Here is a 21750-nt window from a genome sequence, read left to right as displayed (position 1 = left end):
TGCAGCAGAGATGAGTTTGAATCAAAGCTGCTGATGCTGAGATTCATTCACTGAGTCCAACATTTCTACAGCCTGTATGCTGTCAGTGTAGGGGATGGAGATCAGCTCAGAGAGCTGTGAAATACTGGGTTACATCTTTGTGAGTTCAGTTCATCCACACAGAGCAGTAAACCTCAGAGCAGCAGCAGCAGGTCAGCTGATCACAGTCTGCACACCAACATCATTTACTGCAGCTCACAGTAGAAAGCTGTGATTCTTCTCCCCATGCAGAGCCACTACAGCTGATCTTAGGGTTCCTCCACCTTCTGAATCCCACTGTAACCCCTGAGTATCCTCATGTTTGTGTTTAGGTGGAGGCACAGTCACCCTCTACTATGGAGGACACAGAGAACAGAGCTGTGTTTAAATTCCCTTTAACGTGAGTCAGAGCGGGCTGGCGGGTGAGATGCGTCACTGCTGAGATCACGCGAGAGCTGTGCGTAAGTAATATGGCGGTATAGTAAACAAACCGGTGCAACTCAGGTAAATCAAACCAATATATTTATACCAAAATATAATTATTCCTAATACTAACCTCTGCCTATTAATTCTTTCAATATAACAAACTGGACGAGGAAACATTGTACAGCCTGGAGAGCTACGTCGACGAGTGCTTTGTCAACTTCGTGATGGGCAAACCACAAAAAAATCCTGCTACCACGGCCACACCAACTTCTAAACGCACTCGTTCCGAGTGCTCAACAAGCACATCCACATTATCCCCAGAGAAAAGCTTCACTGATGTCCTGGACTCCATCGACAAGAAGCTAACTAGCCTAGATGCCCGACTTGCCTTGGTGGAGGTTCTACACAAGGAATTCCAACAACTGAGGGTGTCGTTGGAGTTTAACCAAGAGCAGGTGGCGTCGCTTGCTGTCGAGAACCAAACGCTGAGGGATACCGTGAAACAACTCACCGATGGGATGACACAGCTGACCGGGGAAAACAAGAAAATGAGGGAGACCATTCTGGACATCCAGGCTCGGAGCATGCGGGACAACCTCGTCTTCTCCGGGATCCCAGAGCAAGCAGAGGAGGATGCCGAAGCCTCGGTTCGCGAATTCCTCCAGCATCAGCTGAAACTCCCGAGTGAAGCGGTAAAAAATATAACTTTCCATCGTGTTCACCGGCTCGGAGGTAAGAAGCCCGATAACAAACGGCCTCGGCCAATTGTAGCTAAATTTGAACATTACAAGCAAAAAGAGCAGGTCAGGAGTCGGGGCAGAGAGCTGCGTGGAACAAACTACAGTGTTAATGAACAATTTCCAAAAGAGATTCTCGATCGGAGGCGAGTATTATTTCCAATAAGGAAGAAATACATCACTGAGGGCGTCAGAGCTACGGTAGCTGTAGATAAGCTTTATGTTAACGGTCAGCTGTACAGGGACCGGGAGGTTACCCCATGGCTTTATTAGGAGCAACTTCATGTTAATTTAAAGCATGTAATTGATTAGATAAGAGATAAACTTAAACCGCGGCCGGTCTACAGGTCTGTATATAACAATTAATGCACAGCTCTTTGTTTTGTTATCATGTTGTTTTTTTTTCTTTTTTTATGCTTGGCTCTTTGGTGTTTGCACTGTTTCATTTCTCTCTCACTTTACACTCCTTTTTCTTCTTCTTTTTTTGCACCCAACATGTTTGCCACAGGGACATACGGCACACACACTGCCATACAGGATACACAGTCATGCAGGTCACGTACACATGTGCACACAAGGTCATGGAGGACACATGCGAGGACGCGCGCACACATCTTTAGTAAACACACAACACTTCACCTGTTAATCTAAACATGAGCACACTCAAGTTTGTCTCATGGAATGTACGCGGAGTTGGTTCAAGGGAAAAGAGAGTGAAAATTATTAATCGGTTAAATGATTTACAGGCTGACGTTGTGTTTCTACAGGAGACACATGTGTCCAGAACATCTGCACACACACTCTCCTCTCCACAGTTCCCTCACATGTACTCAGCCTGCTACAACTCCAAACAAAGAGGTGTAGCCATATTGATTAACAAAAAGATAAACTGCATCATTAGAAATACTACATCAGATCCAGAAGGTAGATTTATAATACTCAATTTAACTATTCAAAATATAGATTTATGCATTGCTAGTATATATGGGCCAAATGTTGATGACCCCTCCTTCTTTCATACCTTCTTCACTTTACTGTCCGATCACTCTGACACCACACTTATAATAGGAGGAGACTTCAACCTGGTACTTAATGCAGATATTGACAGGCTCAGTACAGCAGTGAGTCAGAGGAACTGGCAGTCTGCAGACATTCTTAAACAGTACATGAAGGATTTTGGTCTTTGCGATGCTTGGCGTTCACATCACCCCACTCTGAAAGATTATAGTTTTTTCTCACCAGTACACAAGTCTCACTCCCGCTTAGATTACTTTTTAGTTAGCAGCTCCATGATGATGGATATCACAGACACTCAGATTCACCCTATCACTATCAGTGATCATGCACCGGTGTCTATGTCTCTGACACAGAAAAGAGTCACACCACCAATCAGGAACTGGAGATTTAATACATCATTACTTAAAGAACAAGATTTCATTAATTATTTCAAAAAGGAGTGGTCAGCATATTTAGAAAATAATGATTCAATTCAATTCAATTCAATTCAATTTTATTTATATAGCGCCAAATCACAACAAACTGTCGCCTCAAGGCGCTTTGTATTGTGGGTAAAGACCCTACAATAATACAGAGAAAACCCAACAGTCAAAACGACCCCCTATGAGCAAGCACTTGGCGACAGTGGAAAGGAAAAACTCCCTTTTAACAGGAAGAAACCTCCAGCAGAACTAGGCTCAGGGAGGGGCAGTCATCTGCCGCGACCGGTTGGGCTGAGGGGAGAGAAAGACATGCTGTGGAAGAGAGCCAGAGATTAATATCAATTAATGATTAAATGCAGAGTGGAGTATAAACAAAGTAAATAAGGTGAATGAGAAACAGTGCATTATGTGAACCCCCCAGCAGCCTAGGCCTATAGCAGCATAACTAAGGGATGGTTCAGGGTCACCTGATCCAGCCCTAACTATAAGCTTGATCATAAAGGAAAGTTTTAAGCCTAATCTTAAAAATAGAGAGGGTGTCTGTCTCCCGAATCCAAGCTGGAAGCTGGTTCCACAGAAGAGGCGCCTGAAAGCTGAAGGCTCTGCCTCCCATTCTACTCTTAAGTATCCTAGGAACCACAAGTAAGCCAGCAGTCTGAGAGCGAAGTGCTCTGTTGGGGTGATATGGTACTATGAGGTCTTTGAGATAAGATGGTGCCTGATTATTCAAGACCTTGTATGTGAGGAGAAGAATTTTAAATTCTATTCTAGATTTAACAGGGAGCCAATGAAGAGAAGCCAATATGGGAGAAATATGCTCTCTCTTTCTAGTCCCTGTCAGTACTCTAGCTGCAGCATTTTGGATCAGCTGAAGGCTTTTCAGAGAGCTTTTAGGACAGCCTGATAATAATGAATTACAATAATCCAGCCTAGAAGTAATAAATGCATGAATGAGCTTTTCAGCATCACTCTGAGAAAGGATGTTTCTAATTTTAGAAATATTGCGCAAATGCAAAAAAGCGGTCCTACATATTTGTTTAATATGTGCATTGAAGGACATATCCTGGTCAAAAATGACTCCAAGATTTCTCACAGTGTTACTGGAGGCCAAAGTAATGCCATCCAGAGTAAGTATCTGGTTAGACACCATGTTTCTAAGATTTGTGGGGCCGAGAACAAGAATTTCAGTTTTATCTGAATTTAGACGCAGGAAATTAGAGGTCATCCAGGCCTTAATATCTTTAAGACATTCCTGCAGTTTAACTAATTGATGTGTGTCATCTGGCTTCATTGATAGGTAAAGCTGAGTATCATCTGCATAACAATGAAAATTGATGCAGTGCTTTCTAATAATACTGCCTAAGGGAAGCATGTATAATGTAAATAAAATTGGTCCTAGCACAGAACCCTGTGGAACTCCATAATTAACCTTACTGTCTGAAGAAGACTCCCCATTTACATGAACAAATTGGAGTCTATGAGATAAATATGATTCAAACCACTGCAGTGCAGTACCTTTAATACCTATAGCAAGCTCTAATCTCTGTAATAAAATGTTATGGTCAACAGTATCAAAAGCTGCACTGAGGTCCAACAGGACAAGAACAGAGATGAGTCCACTGTCAGAGGCTCTAAGAAGATCATTTGTAACCTTCACTAATGCTGTTTCTGTACTGTGATGAATTCTGAAACCTGACTGAAACTCTTCAAATAAACCGTTCCTCTGCAGATGATCAGTTAGCTGTTTTACAACTACTCTTTCAAGAATCTTTGAGAGAAAAGGAAGGTTGGAGATTGGCCTATAATTAGCTAAGACAGCTGGGTCAAGTGATGGCTTTTTAAGCAGAGGTTTAATTACAGCCACCTTGAAGGTCTGTGGTACATAGCCAACTAATAAAGACTGATTGATCATTTTTAAGATTGAAGCATCAATAATAGGAAAGACTTCTTTGAACAGTCTAGTAGGAATGGGATCTAACAAACATGTTGCTGGTTTGGAGGAAGTAACTATTGAAGTTAACTCTGAAAGATCAACTGGAGCAAAAGAGTCTAAACAAATACCAGCAGTGCTGAAAGCAGCCGAACATGAAGAATAATCTTTGAGATGGTTATGAATAATTTTTTCTCGAATGTCTAAAATTTTATTTGTAAAGAAATCCATGAAGTCACTACTAGTTAACGTGAAAGGAATACTCGGCTCTACAGAGCTCTGACTCTTTGTCAGCCTGGCTACAGTGCTGAAAAGAAACCTGGGGTTGTTCTTATTTTCTTCAATTAATGATGAATAGTAAGATGTCCTAGCTTTACGGAGGGCTTTTTTATAGAGCAACAAACTCTTTTTCCAGGCTAAATGAGCATCTTCTAATTTAGTGAGACGCCATTCCCTCTCCAGCTTTCGGGTTATCTGCTTTAAGCTGTGCGTTTGTGAATTATACCACGGAGTCAGGCACTTCTGATTTGAAGCTTTCCTTTTCAGAGGAGCCACAGTATCCAAAGTTATACGCAGTGAGGATGTAAAACTATTGACGAGATAATCAACCTCACTGGGAGCAGAGTTTAGGTAGCTGCTCTGCACTGTGTTGGCACATGGCACTGAAGAGCATAACAATGAAGGAATTAGATCCTTAAACTTAGTTACAGCACTTTCAGAAAGACTTCTACTGTAATTAAACTTATTCCCCACTGCTGTGTAATCCATTAAAGTAAATGTAAATGTTACTAAGAAATGATCAGACAGGAGGGGGCTTTCAGGGAATACTGTTAAGTCTTCAGTTTCTATGCCATATGTTAGGACAAGATCCAGAGTATGATTAAAGTGGTGGGTGGGCTCCTTTACATTTTGAGAGAAGCCAATTGAATCTAACAATAGATTAAATGCAGTGTTGAGGCTGTCATTCTCAGCATCTACATGGATGTTAAAATCACCCACTATAATAATTTTATCTGAACTGAGCACTAAATCAGATAAAAAGTCTGAGAAATCAGACAGAAACTCTGAGTAGGGACCAAGTGGACGATAGATAATAACAAATAAAACAGGTTTTTGATTTTCCCAATTCGGATGGACAAGACTAAGAGTCAGGCTTTCAAAAGAATGAAAACTTTGTCTGGGTCTCTGATTAATTAATAAGCTGGAATTGAAGATTGCAGCTAATCCTCCTCCTCGACCTGTGCTTCGAGCATTCTGACAGTTACTGTGACTCGGGGGTGTTGATTCATTTAAACTAACATATTCATCCTGCTGTAACCAGGTTTCTGTAAGGCAGAATAAATCAATACGTTGATCAATTATTAAATCATTTACTAATAGGGACTTGGAAGAGAGAGACCTAATGTTTAATAATCCACATTTAATTGTTTTATTCTTTGGTGCAGTTGATGAAGCTGTATTATTTATTGTTTTTGAATTTTTATGCTTAAATAGCTTTTTGCTGATTTTAGCTTTGGTTTTTGGTGGTCTGGGAGCAGGCACCGACTCTATGGGGATGGGGTTTTGGGGGGACGGCAGGAGGAGAGAAGCTGCAGAGAGGCGTGTAAGACTGCAACTCTGCTTCCTGGTCTCAACCCTGGGTAGTCAGTTTTTAGGAGGGTTAATAAATTTGGCCAGATTTCTAGAAATGAGAGCTGCTCCATCCAAAGTGGGATGGATGCCGTCTCTCCTAACAAGACCAGGTTTTCTCCAGAAACTTTGCCAATTATCTATGAAGCCCACGTCATTTTTTGGACACCACTCAGACAGCCAGCGATTCAAGGAGAACATGCGGCTAAACATGTCGCTCCTGGTCTGATTGGGGAGGGGCCCAGAGAAAACTACAGAGTCCGACATCGTTTTTGCAAAGTTACACACCGAGTCAATATTAATTTTAGTGACCTCCGATTGGCGTAACCGGGTGTCATTACTGCCGACGTGAATAACGATCTTACCAAATCTACGATTAGCCTTAGCCAGCAGTTTCAAATTTCCATGAATGTCGCCTGCTCTGGCCCCTGGAAGACATTTGACTATGGTCGCCGGTGTCTCTAGCTTCACGTTTCTCAAAACAGAGTCACCAATAACCAGAGTTTGTTCCTCGGCGGGTGTGTCGCTGAGTGGAGAAAAACGGTTAGAGACGTGAACAGGTTGGTGGTGTACCCGGGGCTTCTGCTTAGGACTACGCTTCCTCCTCGTCACCCAGCTGGCCTGTTTTCCCTGCTGCTCGGGATCTGCTGGGGGGGGAGCTAACGGCGGCTAAGCTACCATGGTCCGCACCCGCTACAGGGGCCTGGCTAGATGTAGGATTTTCCAGGGTGCGGAGCCGAGTCTCCAGTTCAAAAAGCCTGGCCTCCAGAGCTACAAACAGACTACATTTATTACAAGTACCGTTACTGCTAAAGGAGGCCAAGGAGTAACTAAACATGTGACACCCAGAGCAGGAAAGTGCAGGAGAGACAGGAGAAGAAGCCATGCTGGTAGTGAGTCGGCTAAGGGCTAAGCTACTAGCTGAGCTAAGCTAGCGAATTTCTAAAAACAAATAAAGTGAGTAATGTGAATACAGGTGATTCAGCAAAGAGTATGCTATTTAAAGTAGGTGAAGATTACACTAAAATATGTTATTATCCAGATAAATCGAGTTATAAAGATATAACAGCTAACAGACAGCAAAACACTGTGCTCCGAAACAGGAACAGGAAGTGATACAATGATCAACCTGGAATATCACCATGTGTTCTTTGGGAAGCAGGAAAAGCAGTAATGAGGGGCAAAATAATATCTTACTGCTCGCATAAGAAAAATAAAGAAAAAACACTTGTGTTAGAATTAGAACAGAAAATTAAATCTTTAGAAACTGCCTATGCTGCTTCACCACAAGAACATATAATTAACAACATGAGGAAACTAAAACTGGAGTTAAATGAAATAATTGATAAAAGGACACAATTCATGTTGCAGAGGTTGCGTTTAGAAAACTTCGAACATGGAAATAAATCTGGAAAATTTTTGGCTAACCAGTTAAAACTAAATAAAGAAAAAACAGCCATTTATTCTATTAAAGACTCAACTGGTAATATTACCCACGACCCACAACAAATAAATAACTCTTTTAGAGACTTTTACGAAGCCTTATACTCATCGCACATTAATCCATCTGATGCTGAAATTGAAGAATATCTTAATAACATTAATCTACCTAAACTAAATGATGAACAGGCCGCGACTCTTGATTCGCCTCTTTCATCATCTGAATTTTACGAAGCAATACAGCATCTCCCAAATAATAAAGCCCCAGGCCCAGATGGTTTTCCAGCAGAGTTTTATAAAGAATTTTGGTCTGTGCTAAGACCCTCTTTTCTCAGAATGGTGGCTCAGATTCAGAGCAATCATACGGTCTCTCCAAACATGAACTCTGCTAACATTAGTCTACTTCTTAAACCAGGCAAAGACCCCACACTCCCATCCAGCTACAGGCCAATCTCTCTGATTAATGTAGACCTTAAAATAATTTGCAAAGTCCTTGCCAGAAGGTTAGAAAAAATCACTCCATCTATTATACATCCAGACCAAACAGGTTTTATCAAGGGTCGGCACTCTGCCAATAATACACGCAGACTGATAAATATAATAGATTACTGTTCTATTAATAAATTAGAAACCACAGTTGTCTCTTTAGATGCAGAGAAGGCATTTGATAGGGTAAATTGGAAATTTCTGTTAGCAGTTCTACACAAATTTGGATTTGGTTCATCCTTCAAAAACTGGATCAGAACATTATACAGCTCTCCAAATGCACGTGTTAGAACAAATGATCTTATTTCCCAAAGCTTCAGTCTGCAGAGAGGCACCAGACAGGGCTGCCCACTTTCTCCTTCACTTTTTGTCATTTTCATTGAACCACTAGCAGCAACAATCCGACAAAATGTAGATATTAAAGGAATTCAAACAGAAAACACAGACCATAAGATAAGCCTTTATGCTGATGATGTATTACTTTTCCTTGAGAACTCACAAACTTCTCTTCTAAAAACAATCACACTTATAGATAAGTTCTCATCTATATCAGACTACTCCATCAATTGGAGTAAATCAAACGTTTTACCTCTAAATTGTAATTTTCAGAACACCACGACCACCTCACTACAATCTGGCAATATTAAATATTTAGGTGTTAATTTTTCCCCCAGGCTGTCAGACCTGGTACGGTTGAATCATATTCCTCTATTAAAAACAGTAGAGGATGATCTCACACGTTGGAACTCTCTACCTATATCTATCATGGGGAGAGTTGCCACAGTAAAAATGATGATTTTGCCTAAAATCAATTATTTGTTTTCACTGATCCCTAATAAACCTTCTGTTGCCTGGTTTAAATCTCTGGACTCAAACATTTCAAAATTTTTGTGGAAAAATAAAACCTCAAGAATAAGTTTAAAAACTTTACAAAAGCTAAAATGCAGTGGTGGTCTAGAACTCCCAAACTTTTATCACTATTTCCTAGCCAATAGATTACAGTATATTTCAAGATGGATCAAATCAAGCCCTTTAGACAGCCCATGGCTGGATTTAGAACAAACACTCTGTGGAAAAGTGAAAATCTCTGACTTACCTTTCATTAGCGTCAGTATTAAACATCATAGCGGTTTTAAAAGTCTTAACATAAACACCTCTCTGACAGCCTGGTGGGAATTCTTAAAGATAACAAAGTCTTCACTTATCCCATGTGAACTGACACCCATTTGGAACAATCCAGATATATGTCAGAAAAAGACAGTACTGAACTTCTCAACATGGCAAGAGAAAGGAATAAAGAATTTAGAACATGTTATTCACGATGGGACCTTTATTTCATTTCAAGAACTTATTTCCAAATATGAAATTAGCAATAGCAAATTTCTCGAATACCAGCAGTTGAGGTCTATCATACAGGCAAGGTTTAATTTAAATAATTTAAAATTAGAAACCCCTGTACTGGTAACAGAATTTCTAAATCTTTATACCCCTAAATTATTATCAAAAATATATAAGTTATTATTAAAAATTAATGATTCAATATCCCTCCCAACTACAAAATGGGAGCGAGATCTTTCCATTAACCCAGAGGAAAACTTCTGGACACAGATATGTTTAAACACTTTCAAAATGACTAAAAGTCCGAATTTACAACTTATACAATACAAAACTCTCCATAGAATACATTATACAGGACACAGGATGTTCCAAATGGGCCTCAGAGACACAAATATATGCACCCACTGTTCAGGCAACCATGCTGAAAACTATATGCATGCAGTTTGGTCTTGTACACCTGTTCAGAGGTTCTGGCAGAGGATATGTGAGGAATTATACACATGTTTTAATTGCGATATCCCAACATCACCAAAACTGTGCATTCTAGGTGATTTAAGTGAATTAAACATGGAAACAAATATATCACACATAGTTCTTACTACCTTATGCATCGCTAAGAAAACTATCCTCATGAATTGGAAATCAAAAAATGATTTATGCGTTACTCACTATAAGAATCTACTTTTAGACCACATTAGTTTGGAAAGAATGTCTGCCACCTCTAAAAATCAACTGGCAAAATTTGAATCTCTCTGGTCCCCACTGATCAGCTCCATCGCATGATGGGGGTGACGAGCTGTGGTCTAGTTTCATGGCGCACCCGGTAGGTGGCTGGGGGTGGGCCGGGGGGACCTGGGTGTCTGATGGCTCTGGCCTGGAGGCGGTGGCTACCGTTTTGTGGTTTCTGTGTCCGGGCCCTGGTTGTTGGTGGTGGGGACTTGGATGGTGCTCTTATGGTCGTGGGGTGTGGGGCTCGGGGTCCCGTGGTGGCGGTGCTGGCCCCGTCCGGGTGGCCGGCTTCCTCTGTGGGGGCCGGGGTGCGGGGGTCGGGGCCCTGGTGCCCGGGGTTGCCCGTTTCCTGGCTGGGCCCCTCCCTGCGCTGGAGGGGTCTGTGCCCCCTTGGGCGCGCCGCCGTGTGGGGTGGGTTGGCTGTGTCGGGGTGTCTGGCTGGCATTCCGGGATTCTGGGTGCCCTCCCCCATGGGGTGGTGGGGCGCTCAGGTGAGGGAGCAGCAGTGCCCCACACGGGGCCGGTTGGTTCTAACTCAGGACCACTGTGTGCGTGTGTGTGTATGTGTGAGTATGCGTGTGGGGGTGTGTGTCTGTGTGTGTGTGCGTGTGTGTGCGTGCGTGTGTATGTGTGCGTACGTGCGTGTGTGTGTGTGTGTGCGATATTTGTTGTCTTTTGTATGCATGTGGGGTGTGTGTTGTGTCCTGTTCGCAGTGGGGGCAGTGGGTGCCGGCCTGGAGTACGGTGGCGTCCTGGGGGTGCGGTCACTTCAGGCGCTGGACCTGCCTTCCCTGGGCTGCGGGGGGGTGTAGGGAACTGGGGTGCCTAGTGAGCCAGTAGCTAGCTGGCTCTCTTCCTCCGGGGGGTAGTCCTCTGCCTCCCGGTCATATTTATCCTGGCCCCTCCCCTCCTCCCACTCAGTTTAACATCACATTATGCACACATAGGTTCTCGGGGGAGGGGGGCTCGTGCTGCAGTGAGTAGGGCCATCACCTCGGCTCTGCTCGCTGTGCTGCGTGATGTCCCACTCCTCCTTTTTTAATTGCATTATACAGCTCACAACATATCATAGTACATATAGGGCCTTGGGGGGCAGGTGTGTCACACAGTGATTAGTGGGTGGCACGGCTGAGGTGGCCCCACTTGTCTGTTCACTGCTGCCTGCACCTCAATTTTATTTGCATTTTAGACATTGAGGGCCTTGGGGGGACGGTGTGGATGGGCGCTGTTATTCAGTGCTCATATTACATCTGTCCCTACAATTTTAAAAGCACTGTAGTTTTCACACAGCCATACACATTCTTCTCAGTACATACACTCACACCACCCCCCCAACACGCTGAGTGGGAGGAGGGGGCGGGCGGGCCTTCTCACACCCCGGTTCCATGCACCCCGCCTGGGATGGGGACTGGCTCATTGTTCGGGGCTGGGTTGGCTGCTTCCCTGGGTTGCCGCTGGCTTGGTGCTGGTACCTGCTCTCCCACATTAGGTGTCCATATATGTTACATGTGCTTATGCACGAGTGTGTGACTGGTGCATGCGAATGTGCGTGCGTGTGTATGTGCGTGTGTGTACATGAGGGAACGACTGGTACGTGTGTGTGTGTGTGTATGTGCGTGTGAGTGTGAGTGTGTATGCATGAGTGTGTGACTGGTGCATGCGAATGTGTGTGCGTGTGTATGTGCGTGTGTGTACATGAGGGAATGACTGGTACGTGTGTGTGTGTGTGTACGTGCGTGCTTGTGAGAGTGTGTGTGTGTGGACAGCTGGGCCTGGGTTGGTGGCTTGCCAAGCCTTGGCACCTGTGGGACACGGAGGGTGGGAGTTACCCCTCCCTACCGCTCCACGCTGCTCCCCACTGGCCGTCACTGCCGCCCCTGGGGTGTGGGTGCCCGTGGGTCCCGGGATGTGTGGCCGGATGTCTCGGCATGGTTTTTGGCCTGCTCCCTTGGCGGCCGTGACCTGGGGGTGGCTTGGGCCTCTTTGGCGCGTGGGGGGGCTCTGCCGGGTGTCGGGCTGCTCTCGGGCGCTTGGGGCCTCGGGGGCCGCATGCCTGGCTCGTGCTGGGGGTGCCGGCCCTGCCGAGGGGGGGGGGCTGCCCGTCGTCTCTGGCTCTCTGGACTCTAGCCCCTGGATTGTGGGGGTTCCGTCTGTAGCCTCCCTCCTTCCTCTTCTGGGGAGTGTACGCGGTTGCCATCGGGATGTGTGGCCCCAAGTCTTCTGAGCTCCTGTGCTGTGGATGGCCTGGGTCCCCTGGGTCCTTCCCTATCTGCCTCTGGATCGCGGGGGGCATGGTTTGCAGTTTCTCGCCCTCATTATCGAATACATTGCATGACAAAGGCGCATACACACACATTACTACAAACAATAAACTTGTGTGTGTGTGTGTGTGTGTGTGTGTATATGTAGGTGCATATGGGTGTGTGTATGGATGTGTGTGTGTGTGTGTGTGTGTGTGAGTATATCAACCCCTTTTATTTTTTATTTTTTTTATTTTTTTTCTATCTCCTTCTTCCTTCCCCCCCCCCCCCCCCCCCCCCCACCCCCCCCGTTTTTCCCCCCCACCTCTTGTTCTTGCCCCTTCCTTGTTGCCTGTCAGACTTGGCATGAATAACTAAATAAAAAGATAAATAAATAAAAATAAAATTGCAAACATTAACAAGAAGAGCCTATAGGAAACATATAGAGCTGTTCTTGTCAAAGCAAATATGTTTGGTACATCAGTGCATTCGGATCATCATTCCGATTGTGAAAGATGCCAGACATGACAGGCTAAAAAAAAAAAAAAAAAAAAAAAAATAAATTCCCTTTAACAGTTTGTGTCCTATAACAGATTCAAGCTGAGTGCATTCATTAGGATTACAATTTAGATTGGAATAACATTTGTATTCTCATGTACTATTTTATATTATTACAATAATATATAATGAGGTTCGGTTTGTTTTACACAAAAATAGCAGGTAGAAACATCCTCCAAAGAACTACTTTTACTTTCTTACTTTGAGTACATTTCAGAGCCTGTACTTTTTTACTTTTACTTAAGTAGAGAAGTTGAACCAGTACTTCGACTTTTACTAAAGTATTTTTTAACATAAGTACTTGTACTTCTACTTAAGTACAGAATGTCAGTACTTTTGCCACCTCTGACCTTTGACCTTTCATTTAGCACAATCCAGTATCTGGGCTTCCACCAGGCTCAGTACTTTATACATATTTAGTGCTAATTATGCTAACAATGTTTGCTTTCTATCCATGCAGAATTAAAACACAGCACACATATTAAGTTCACTCTTTGTGCATCATCTTGTAGCTGACCTTTGGCTGATAATGGGCATTTGTAAGTAATCCTGTCATATATTACAGGATTAGATGGTATTTGGCCACTGGAGAACTCTAAGGTCTGTGGTAAAGCTGCACTGGGGAAAACAATTCCAGTATTACTTTGTACTGTGAACTTGCATATATTTGTGTTCTTCATGGGGTACTGCTGATGGCTCTCTGTTGGATTCAGGTATCTGGATTCTGCAAGTCTTAAATTAAATAAAATTTTATTTATATAGTGCCAAATCACAATAAACTGTTGCCTCAAGGCACTTCAGATATATTGTAAAGTAAAAACTAAGAATAAATACAGACAAAACCCAACAATCCAAGCAAGCATATGGTTACAGTTGGAAGGAAAAACTCCAGCAGAACCAGGCTCAGGGAGGGGCAGTCATCTGCTGAGAGGGGGCTGAGGACAGAGAGACAGGAGAAAAGAAACACTGTGGAATTAATGTGGATTCTGCCCTTTAACTTCTCATTGAACACAAATGTACCATCTATAAGTCCTTGGCTCCATGGCCAGAAATGAACACTGTGCTCCTTTGTTTGTTACTGCCGGGCAGATTGTCTCTTTCTGTCAAGGCCACTAAATGTAGCTGCTGAAGGGCCATCATGTCAATTACGAACTGTTGGGTCGATGTTTATAGACTGTAGTATCTGAGTATCTGCTGACAGCAGTGAGGAAACACAGAAACTGCTGGATAAAAAAACAGCAGCAGTGAGTTAATACTGGAAAGATCTGAACTTTCCTAAGAAGCAGCTGAGTCATGAACACAGTACCTGTAATGCTGTGTGTAGTCACTTTCTCTGGAAACATACCCAGGACAGACATCAAATCTAGGGGCCTATCTGGGCCCTGGTGGGGTGATAATGTCCACACCAAGCCCAAATGTGCCCCATATTTCTTACTGGGACCCACAGTGGACTGCCCACTAAAAGTACAGGCTATGCAGGCCTCACAGTAGATGTGCTCCTCAAGGCCCCATCACAGGTTTCTGTGGGCCTGCACAAACATGTTTGCTGGGAAAAACTCCATGACTAAGAACCTCCACAAAGGTACTATGAAGAGAAAAAAGATGACTCTGGATTATGAGTGTGCAAAACTAAGCATGCTAGAATGGTGACTAGCTGCTGGTGCTAAACTTCAATGGCTTTTTCACTGACCTTGACTCCTTTATAATTGATCCTCACTGATAAGATGGAGCCTGATTATTCAAGACCTTTTATGTGAGGAGAAGGATTTAAATTCTATTCTAGATTTAACAGGGAGCCAATGAAGAGAAGCCAATATGGGAGAAATCTGCTCTCTCTTTCTAGTCCCTGTCAGTACTCTAGCTGCAGCATTTTGGATCAGCTGAAGGCTTTTCAGGGAGCTTTTAGGACAGCCTGATAATAATGAATTACAATAGTCCAGCCTAGAAGTAATAAATGCATGAATGAGCTTTTCAGCATCACTCTGAGAAAGGATGTTTCTAATCAATATTGCTAGGAGTGAGGACTGCTGCACTTGACTTGAGCAAACATTGAACTTTAAATATCAGTCTATAAACTGCCATAAGAACATGCCATGTTCTTATCATTCAAAATAATTTCTCATCTTCCGCTCTACTGTTAGAACTTTCTCCATCTTTAAAGTGAGGTTATCACAGAATACTACCACTGTACCTCTAGACAGCAGCAAGAAATGGAGCAGAAACAGTTTGTGTGTTTGCTGATATTTGCTGAGCTGTTTGAAAAGTTGCATTTGAAATTATCTGCCACGTGTGTTTGTGCTTGTGTCCCTTCTGTTCCTGAAGTCATCTTACTTTCTGGTTTACTGTCTCTGTGGTGCTTGGAAGCATCATCACACTGCAGCACATGAAAAATCAACTCACCTGGTATTATTATGTATTACTGTCATGAGGACGAGGTGGGTGGACTCAACAACGCAGACTCCAGAGGAAGGTAAAAGGTGGTTTATTTGGCAACAATAGTAACACCGTAATAATGCAAGGAATCTGGGGCTAGGGGCGGCGGGGCTTCCAGTGGGGGTCCGAATGTCTTCCTCGGGTCTGATCTCCTTGATATGGGTCTCCCTCTGCTCACAGTTTCTGAGGCACAAGACAAGAAAAAACAGGTTAGCGCATAGCCAGTACGTGAGACGTTTTGCAGGCGAGAATCTGAGACAGCCAAACTAACGCTTGTTCAGTCAACGATCCTGCGAAGACTAGATGCCATCCACCAGCTTAAGAAGGGGTCCTGATGGCCACATCAGGAACAGGTGTGCGACACCTTCCTGCAGCAGCTGGTTTGGTGGGAGGAGACTCAGGCTGGCCAATCCCAGTCAGCAACGAGAGAGAGCGAGAGAGAGGACAGAGAGGGACAGAAGAGACAAAAAGAGGCAGAATCAGAACCACAGAACCACCCCAGGACTACCAGGGACCATGACAGTACCCCCCCCTCAACGGGAGCCACCCGGCGACCCAAACTTCTCAGGATGGAGACGGCGAAAATCACCGACCAACTGCCCGTCCAGGATGTCAGACCGCGCCACCCAAGACCGTTCCACCAGGCCGTAAGCCCTCCCAGTCGACCAAAAAACTAAAACCACCCCCCCGGCGACGAACGTCCATAATGCGGGACACAGAGTAGGCAGGCAGACCGGCAATGAGCCGGGCGGGAGGCGGGGGCCTGGAAGGCGGGGAACAGAGGCCGGAGACCACAGTTTCACTTGGGAGACATGAAACACGTTATGGATGCGCATATTACGAGGCAAACTCGAGGCGGACAGAGATAGGATTGACCACAGAGTCGACCACAAAGGGGCCGATGTGGTAGAGGCGATAGCTTCCTAGACTCAGAATGGAGAGGCACATATTTAGTGGAAAGCCAAACTTTCTGACCAGGGAGGTAGTCTGGCGCTGGGACTCTGTGTCGATCAGCCAGGAGCTTGTTCTGCGCCTGGTCCGTAACAGTGATGCTCGGGTGGTCCGCCATATCCGCCGACAGCGGCGGAGGTGATGCTGGACAGAGGGAACAGTGAGATCGCCCTCCACAGCAGGCAAGAGCGGTGGTTGAAACCCAAAGACGCCTTGAAGGGGGAGACTCCTGTAGCACCAGAGGTCAAGGAATTATGTGCATATTCCACCCATGCAAGCTGGGAGCTCCAAGTGGATTGATTCAACGATACCACACAGCGAAGGGCAGCCTCCAGCTCCTGATTGGCTCGTCTGCTTGCCCGTTAGTCTGTGGATGAAATCCAGAAGAAAGGCTCACCTGAGCTCCGAGGGAGGTACAAAATTCCTTCCAGACACGAGAGGTGAACTGGGGACCACGATCGGAGACGATGTCCTCGGGGATTCCGTTGCAGCCGAAAAACGTGGTCTGTTAACAACTGAGCCGTTCCAAGGCAGAGGGTAATTTTTGGTAGGGCGACGAAGTGGGCGGCCTTGGAAAAACGGTCGATTATGGTGAGGATAACTGTATGTCCATTCGATGGTGGGAGACCCGTGACAAAATCCAAGGCGATGTGGGACCAGGATGGCTGGGCGTGGGTAGTGGTCTCAGTAGGCCAGAGGAAGGTGAGCTCGAGGACTTGTTTTGTGCACAGATACTACAGGCAGAGACATACTCTCGGGTGTCTTTGACCAGAGATGGCCACCAAAACAATCTTTGAAAAAATGAAGTGGTGCGTTGGATACCAGGGTGACAAGTAAACTTAGCTGTGTGTGCCCATTGTAACACTCGTGTTCTCACTTGGCTAGGAACATACAGACGATTGGGGAGTCCGTTGCCTGGATCTGGTTCGTCCCGCTGAGCGGTGCGGACGAGGGACTCAATCTCCCAAGAAATGGCTCCAATGGTGCAGGAGGCAGGCAGAATGGGGTCTGAGCAAGTGGGTTTCTCAGAAGAGGAGTATTGGCGAGAGAGAGCATCCGGCTTGATATTGCGAGATCCCGGCCTGTAGGAGATGGAGAAGACAAAACGAGCAAAGAAAAGCGCCCACCTGGCCTGACGAGCGTTGAGACGTTTAGCCGTCTGGAGATAAGCCAGGTTCTTGTGGTCGGTCCACACGATGAAAGGATGTTCGGCTCCCTCCAGCCAGTGTCTCCACTCCTCTAGTGCCAGCTTGATTGCCAACAACTCTCGGTCTCCCACATCGTAATTGCATTCAGCAGGAGAGAGACGGCGAGAAAAATAAGCACAAGGTTGCAGTTTACCTCCTGATTGCTGGGAGAGGACCGCCCCAACTCCAGAATCTGAGGCATCCACCTCGACAATGAATTGCTTGGAGAGGTCCGGTTGGATCAGGACAGGAGCAGAAGAGAAACGTTCCTTGAGCGTCTGGAAGGCCCTCTCAGCAGTCTGGTTCCACTGAAAGGGAAGCTTAGGAGAGGTCAGAGAGGTAAGTGGGAGAGCAATCTTGCTAAAGTTCCGGATGAAGCGGCGATAAAAGTTTGCGAAACCCAAAAACCTTTGAAGCTGCTTTCTGTCTCTGGGTTCAGGCCAGTTAACCACTGCCTGGACCTTTGCAGGATCCGCCCTCATTTGTCCCTTCTCAACGACGAACCCCAGGAACGGAACTGACGTGACATGAAAGTCACATTTTTCACTCTTGACATTCAGTTTATTTTCCAAGAGACGTTGAAGGACCTGATGGACATGAGATTCATGCTCAGATTGAGATTTGGAGTAGATCAGGATGTCATCCAGGTAAACGAAGACAAACCTGTTGATAAAGTCGCGTAACACGTCGTTTACTAAGGCTTGAAAGACAGCAGGGGCGTTAGTTAACCCGAACGGCATAACTAAGTACTCAAAATGCCCCAGGGGGGTCTTGAAAGCCGTCTTCCACTCATCCCCCTCTCTGATCGTAACCAAATGATAGGCGTTGCGAAGATCCAATTTAGTGAAGCTTGAGGCGCCGTGGAGTAGCTCAAAAGCAGACGACAACCAGGGCAGCGGGTATTTATTTTTGATAGTTATTTTATTTAAACCCCGAAAGTCAATGCAGGGACGCAATGTCTTGTCCTTCTTCTCTACAAAGAAAAATCCAGCACCTAAGGGAGAGGAGGAGGGCCTAATAAGGCCAGCGGCCAAAGAGTCCCTGATATATTTTTCCATTGCCTCCCGCTCAGGTTTGGACAGGCTATAGAGACGACTGGTAGGCAGGGGAGCTCCAGGGAGAAGATCAATGGAACAATCATATGGACGGTGAGGAGGCAGAGAAAGAGCGAGATCTTTGCTGAACACAGTAGCTAAATCATGATACACAGAGGGGACAGATGTCAAGTTTGGGGATACAGGATGGGGAGCTAAGCACTTCACTTGAGGTATGGCAGACCTTAAACAATGCTGGTGGCACCAGGGACTCCACCCAGAGATGTTGTTGTGAGACCAGTTGATGTGAGGGTTATGCAGCTTCAGCCAGGGGTAACCAAGCACAAGGGGAGTGTGAGGAGACTCAAACAAATAGAGGGTTATCAGTTCTGAATGATTACCAGAGAGAGTTAATGATACTAACTGCGTTTTATGAGTTATGTCGGGGAGCCATGTGTCATTTAGAGCTGTGACCTGAAGGGGTTCAGGCAAGGTAATCAAAGGTAATTCCAGGTGTTTTGCCAGAGTTTTGTCAACAAAATTTTGTTCAGCGCCAGAGTTAATAAGAGCCTGAACCGGATGACCGAAGTGTGATATGTTTATTTTTGCAGGAATCAGCAACCTGGGTAGGGAGGAGTCAGTGTTTAATTTGCCCGCCAGTATCCCCACTTTTACTGACGGGCCCAGTCTTTTGGCCGAACCGGGCAGGTGTTAATAAAGTGTCCTTTCTTGCCGCAGTAAAGGCACTCACCCTCGGCCAACCTTCTTCTCCGTTCCGCTAGAGACAAACGGGCTCGACCCAGCTGCATAGGTTGCTCGTCGGGATCGCCAAACGCACCGTCCTCGCCTCCATCCGCTACTGGGATCATCTTGCCCACAACAGGAAGTGAGGGAGGTGAAGCATGATGGGAACTGTAGTCCCTTGGGCGCCGCCGTTCCCGCATGTGATCATCTAGGCGAATACAAAGAGAAATAACGGCATCCAATGACTCAGGGAGATCTTTAGTGGCAAGTTCATATCTCAGCTCCTCATTTAAACAGTTCAGAAACAGAGAGAGAACGGCTTACTGGATCCGAGTCTGCGGAGTCCATCTTTTGGCTGGATCGTTCTGTCATGAGGACGAGGTGGGTGGACTCAACAACGCAGACTCCGGAGGAAGGTAAAAGGTGGTTTATTTGGCAACAATAGTAACACCGGAATAATGCAAGGAATCTGGGGCTAGGGGCGGCGGGGCTTCCAGTGGGGGTCCGAATGTCTTCCTCGGGTCTGATCTCCTTGACATGGGTCTCTCCCTCTGCTCACAGTTTCTGAGGCACAAGACAAGAAAAAACAGGTTAGCGCATAGCCAGTACGTGAGACGTTTTGCAGGCGAGAATCTGAGACAGCCAAACTAACGCTTGTTCAGTCAACGATCCAGCGAAGACTAGATGCCATCCACCAGCTTAAGAAGGGGTCCTGATGGCCACATCAGGAACAGGTGTGCGACACCTTCCTGCAGCAGCTGGTTTGGTGGGAGGAGACTCAGGCTGGCCAATCCCAGTCAGCAACGAGAGAGAGCGAGAGAGAGACAGAGAGGGACAGAGAGACAAAAAGAGGCAGAGAGAAAGATCCCCCACAGAACCACCCCAGGACTACCAGGGACCATGACAATTACACTGACAGCTCGACTTCAGTACTCATTAACTGAAGGTGCTGGAATGCCATGTGTGGTTGTTCTGGCTCACTTTAACCCCTGAATGTATTTGACACCCTCTCATATGTCAGTCAGTGGCATCCTTCCATCCCATTGGTTTTCATATTCATCACTCACCTGCAACTTGAGATAAGTTGCAACATGCCCACTTCACACTGCTAATGGTTACTTCGCCTTGTTGTTGCTACCAGTGGCTGAATTGGACGGGAATTCCATCTTCTATGATCGCCACATCTCTGTGGACGCACCTTAAGATGGTCCAAAGTTCAGCCTGACGGAGCTGTTAGTGCAGCCTCGTGGATTAAAAGGTGTGAGTCTTAAGGAGTAAATATTCTTTCAATTTTGAGCTTTAGTGCTTAAATAAAGGAGCACTTAATATCACCTTCTGGAACTTTGAAGTTTTAGCTTGTTACTTTAATTGCTACAGAACTAAATTTTCATTTTCTCAGTTTTGTTTTTAGCTCAGAGTTCGTAAAGCTCTGCTGTCATTTAATGTAGTGTACTGTGGTTGGCCATTATTATTTTCTGCCCTTTAACTTCTCATTGAACACAATGTACCATCTATAAGTCCTTGGCTCCATGGCCAGAAATGAACACTGTGCTCCTTTGTTTGTTACTGCCGGGCAGATTGTCTCTTTCTGTCAAGGCCACTAAATCAGAGGTGGCAAAAGTACTGACATTCTGTACTTAAGTAGAAGTACAAGTACTTATGTTAAAAAATACTTTAGTAAAAGTCGAAGTACTGGTTCAACTTCTCTACTTAAGTAAAAGTAAAAAAGTACAGGCTCTGAAATGTACTCAAAGTAAGAAAGTAAAAGTAGTTCTTTGGAGGATGTTTCTACCTGCTATTTTTGTGTAAAACAAACCGAACCTCATTATATATTATTGTAATAATATAAAATAGTACATGAGAATACAAATGTTATTCCAATATAAATTGTAATCCTAATGAATGCACTCAGCTTGAATCTGTTATGTAGGACACAAACTGTGAAAGGGAATTTAAACACAGCTCTGTTCTCTGTGTCCTCCATAGTAGAGGGTGACTGTGCCTCCACCTAAACACAAACATGAGGATACTCGGGGGTTACAGTGGGATTCAGAAGGTGGAGGAACCCTAAGATCAGCTGTAGTGGCTCTGCATGGGGAGAAGAATCACAGCTTTCTATTGTGAGCTGCAGTAAATGATGTTGGTGTGCAGGCTGTGATCAGCTGACCTGCTGCTGCTGCTGCTCTGAGGTTTACTGCTCTGTGTGGATGAACTGAACTCACAAAGATGTAACCCAGTATTTCACAGCTCTCTGAGCTGATCTCCATCCCCTACACTGACAGCATACAGGCTGTAGAAATGTTGGATTCAGTGAATGAATCTCAGCATCAGCAGCTTTGATTCAAACTCATCTCTGCTGCACTGATGGAACCTGTAACTCTGACCATGAACACAAACACTGTGCTCCAGTCCAACACAGAGCTTTACTGTA

The 21750-nt window shown here is 45.1% G+C and overlaps 1 long non-coding RNA gene across 1 annotated transcript; it reads right to left on the bottom strand.

Moving 5' to 3' along the window:
- Positions 1–15450: 15450 nt before the first annotated feature.
- LOC115777353 (uncharacterized) lies at positions 15451–20597 on the bottom strand. Its single transcript, XR_004019613.1, has 4 exons — positions 19972–20597; positions 19644–19883; positions 19327–19527; positions 15451–15586 (listed from the first exon to the last, which is right to left on the bottom strand). It is a non-coding gene; the product is annotated as an uncharacterized LOC115777353 (long non-coding RNA).
- Between the last annotated feature and the right edge of the window lie 1153 nt (positions 20598–21750).

Source organism: Archocentrus centrarchus, unplaced genomic scaffold (genome assembly GCF_007364275.1).
Source record: "Archocentrus centrarchus isolate MPI-CPG fArcCen1 unplaced genomic scaffold, fArcCen1 scaffold_50_ctg1, whole genome shotgun sequence".
Taxonomy (NCBI): domain Eukaryota; kingdom Metazoa; phylum Chordata; class Actinopteri; order Cichliformes; family Cichlidae; genus Archocentrus; species Archocentrus centrarchus.
This window is presented reverse-complemented; position numbering and strand designations above follow the sequence as displayed.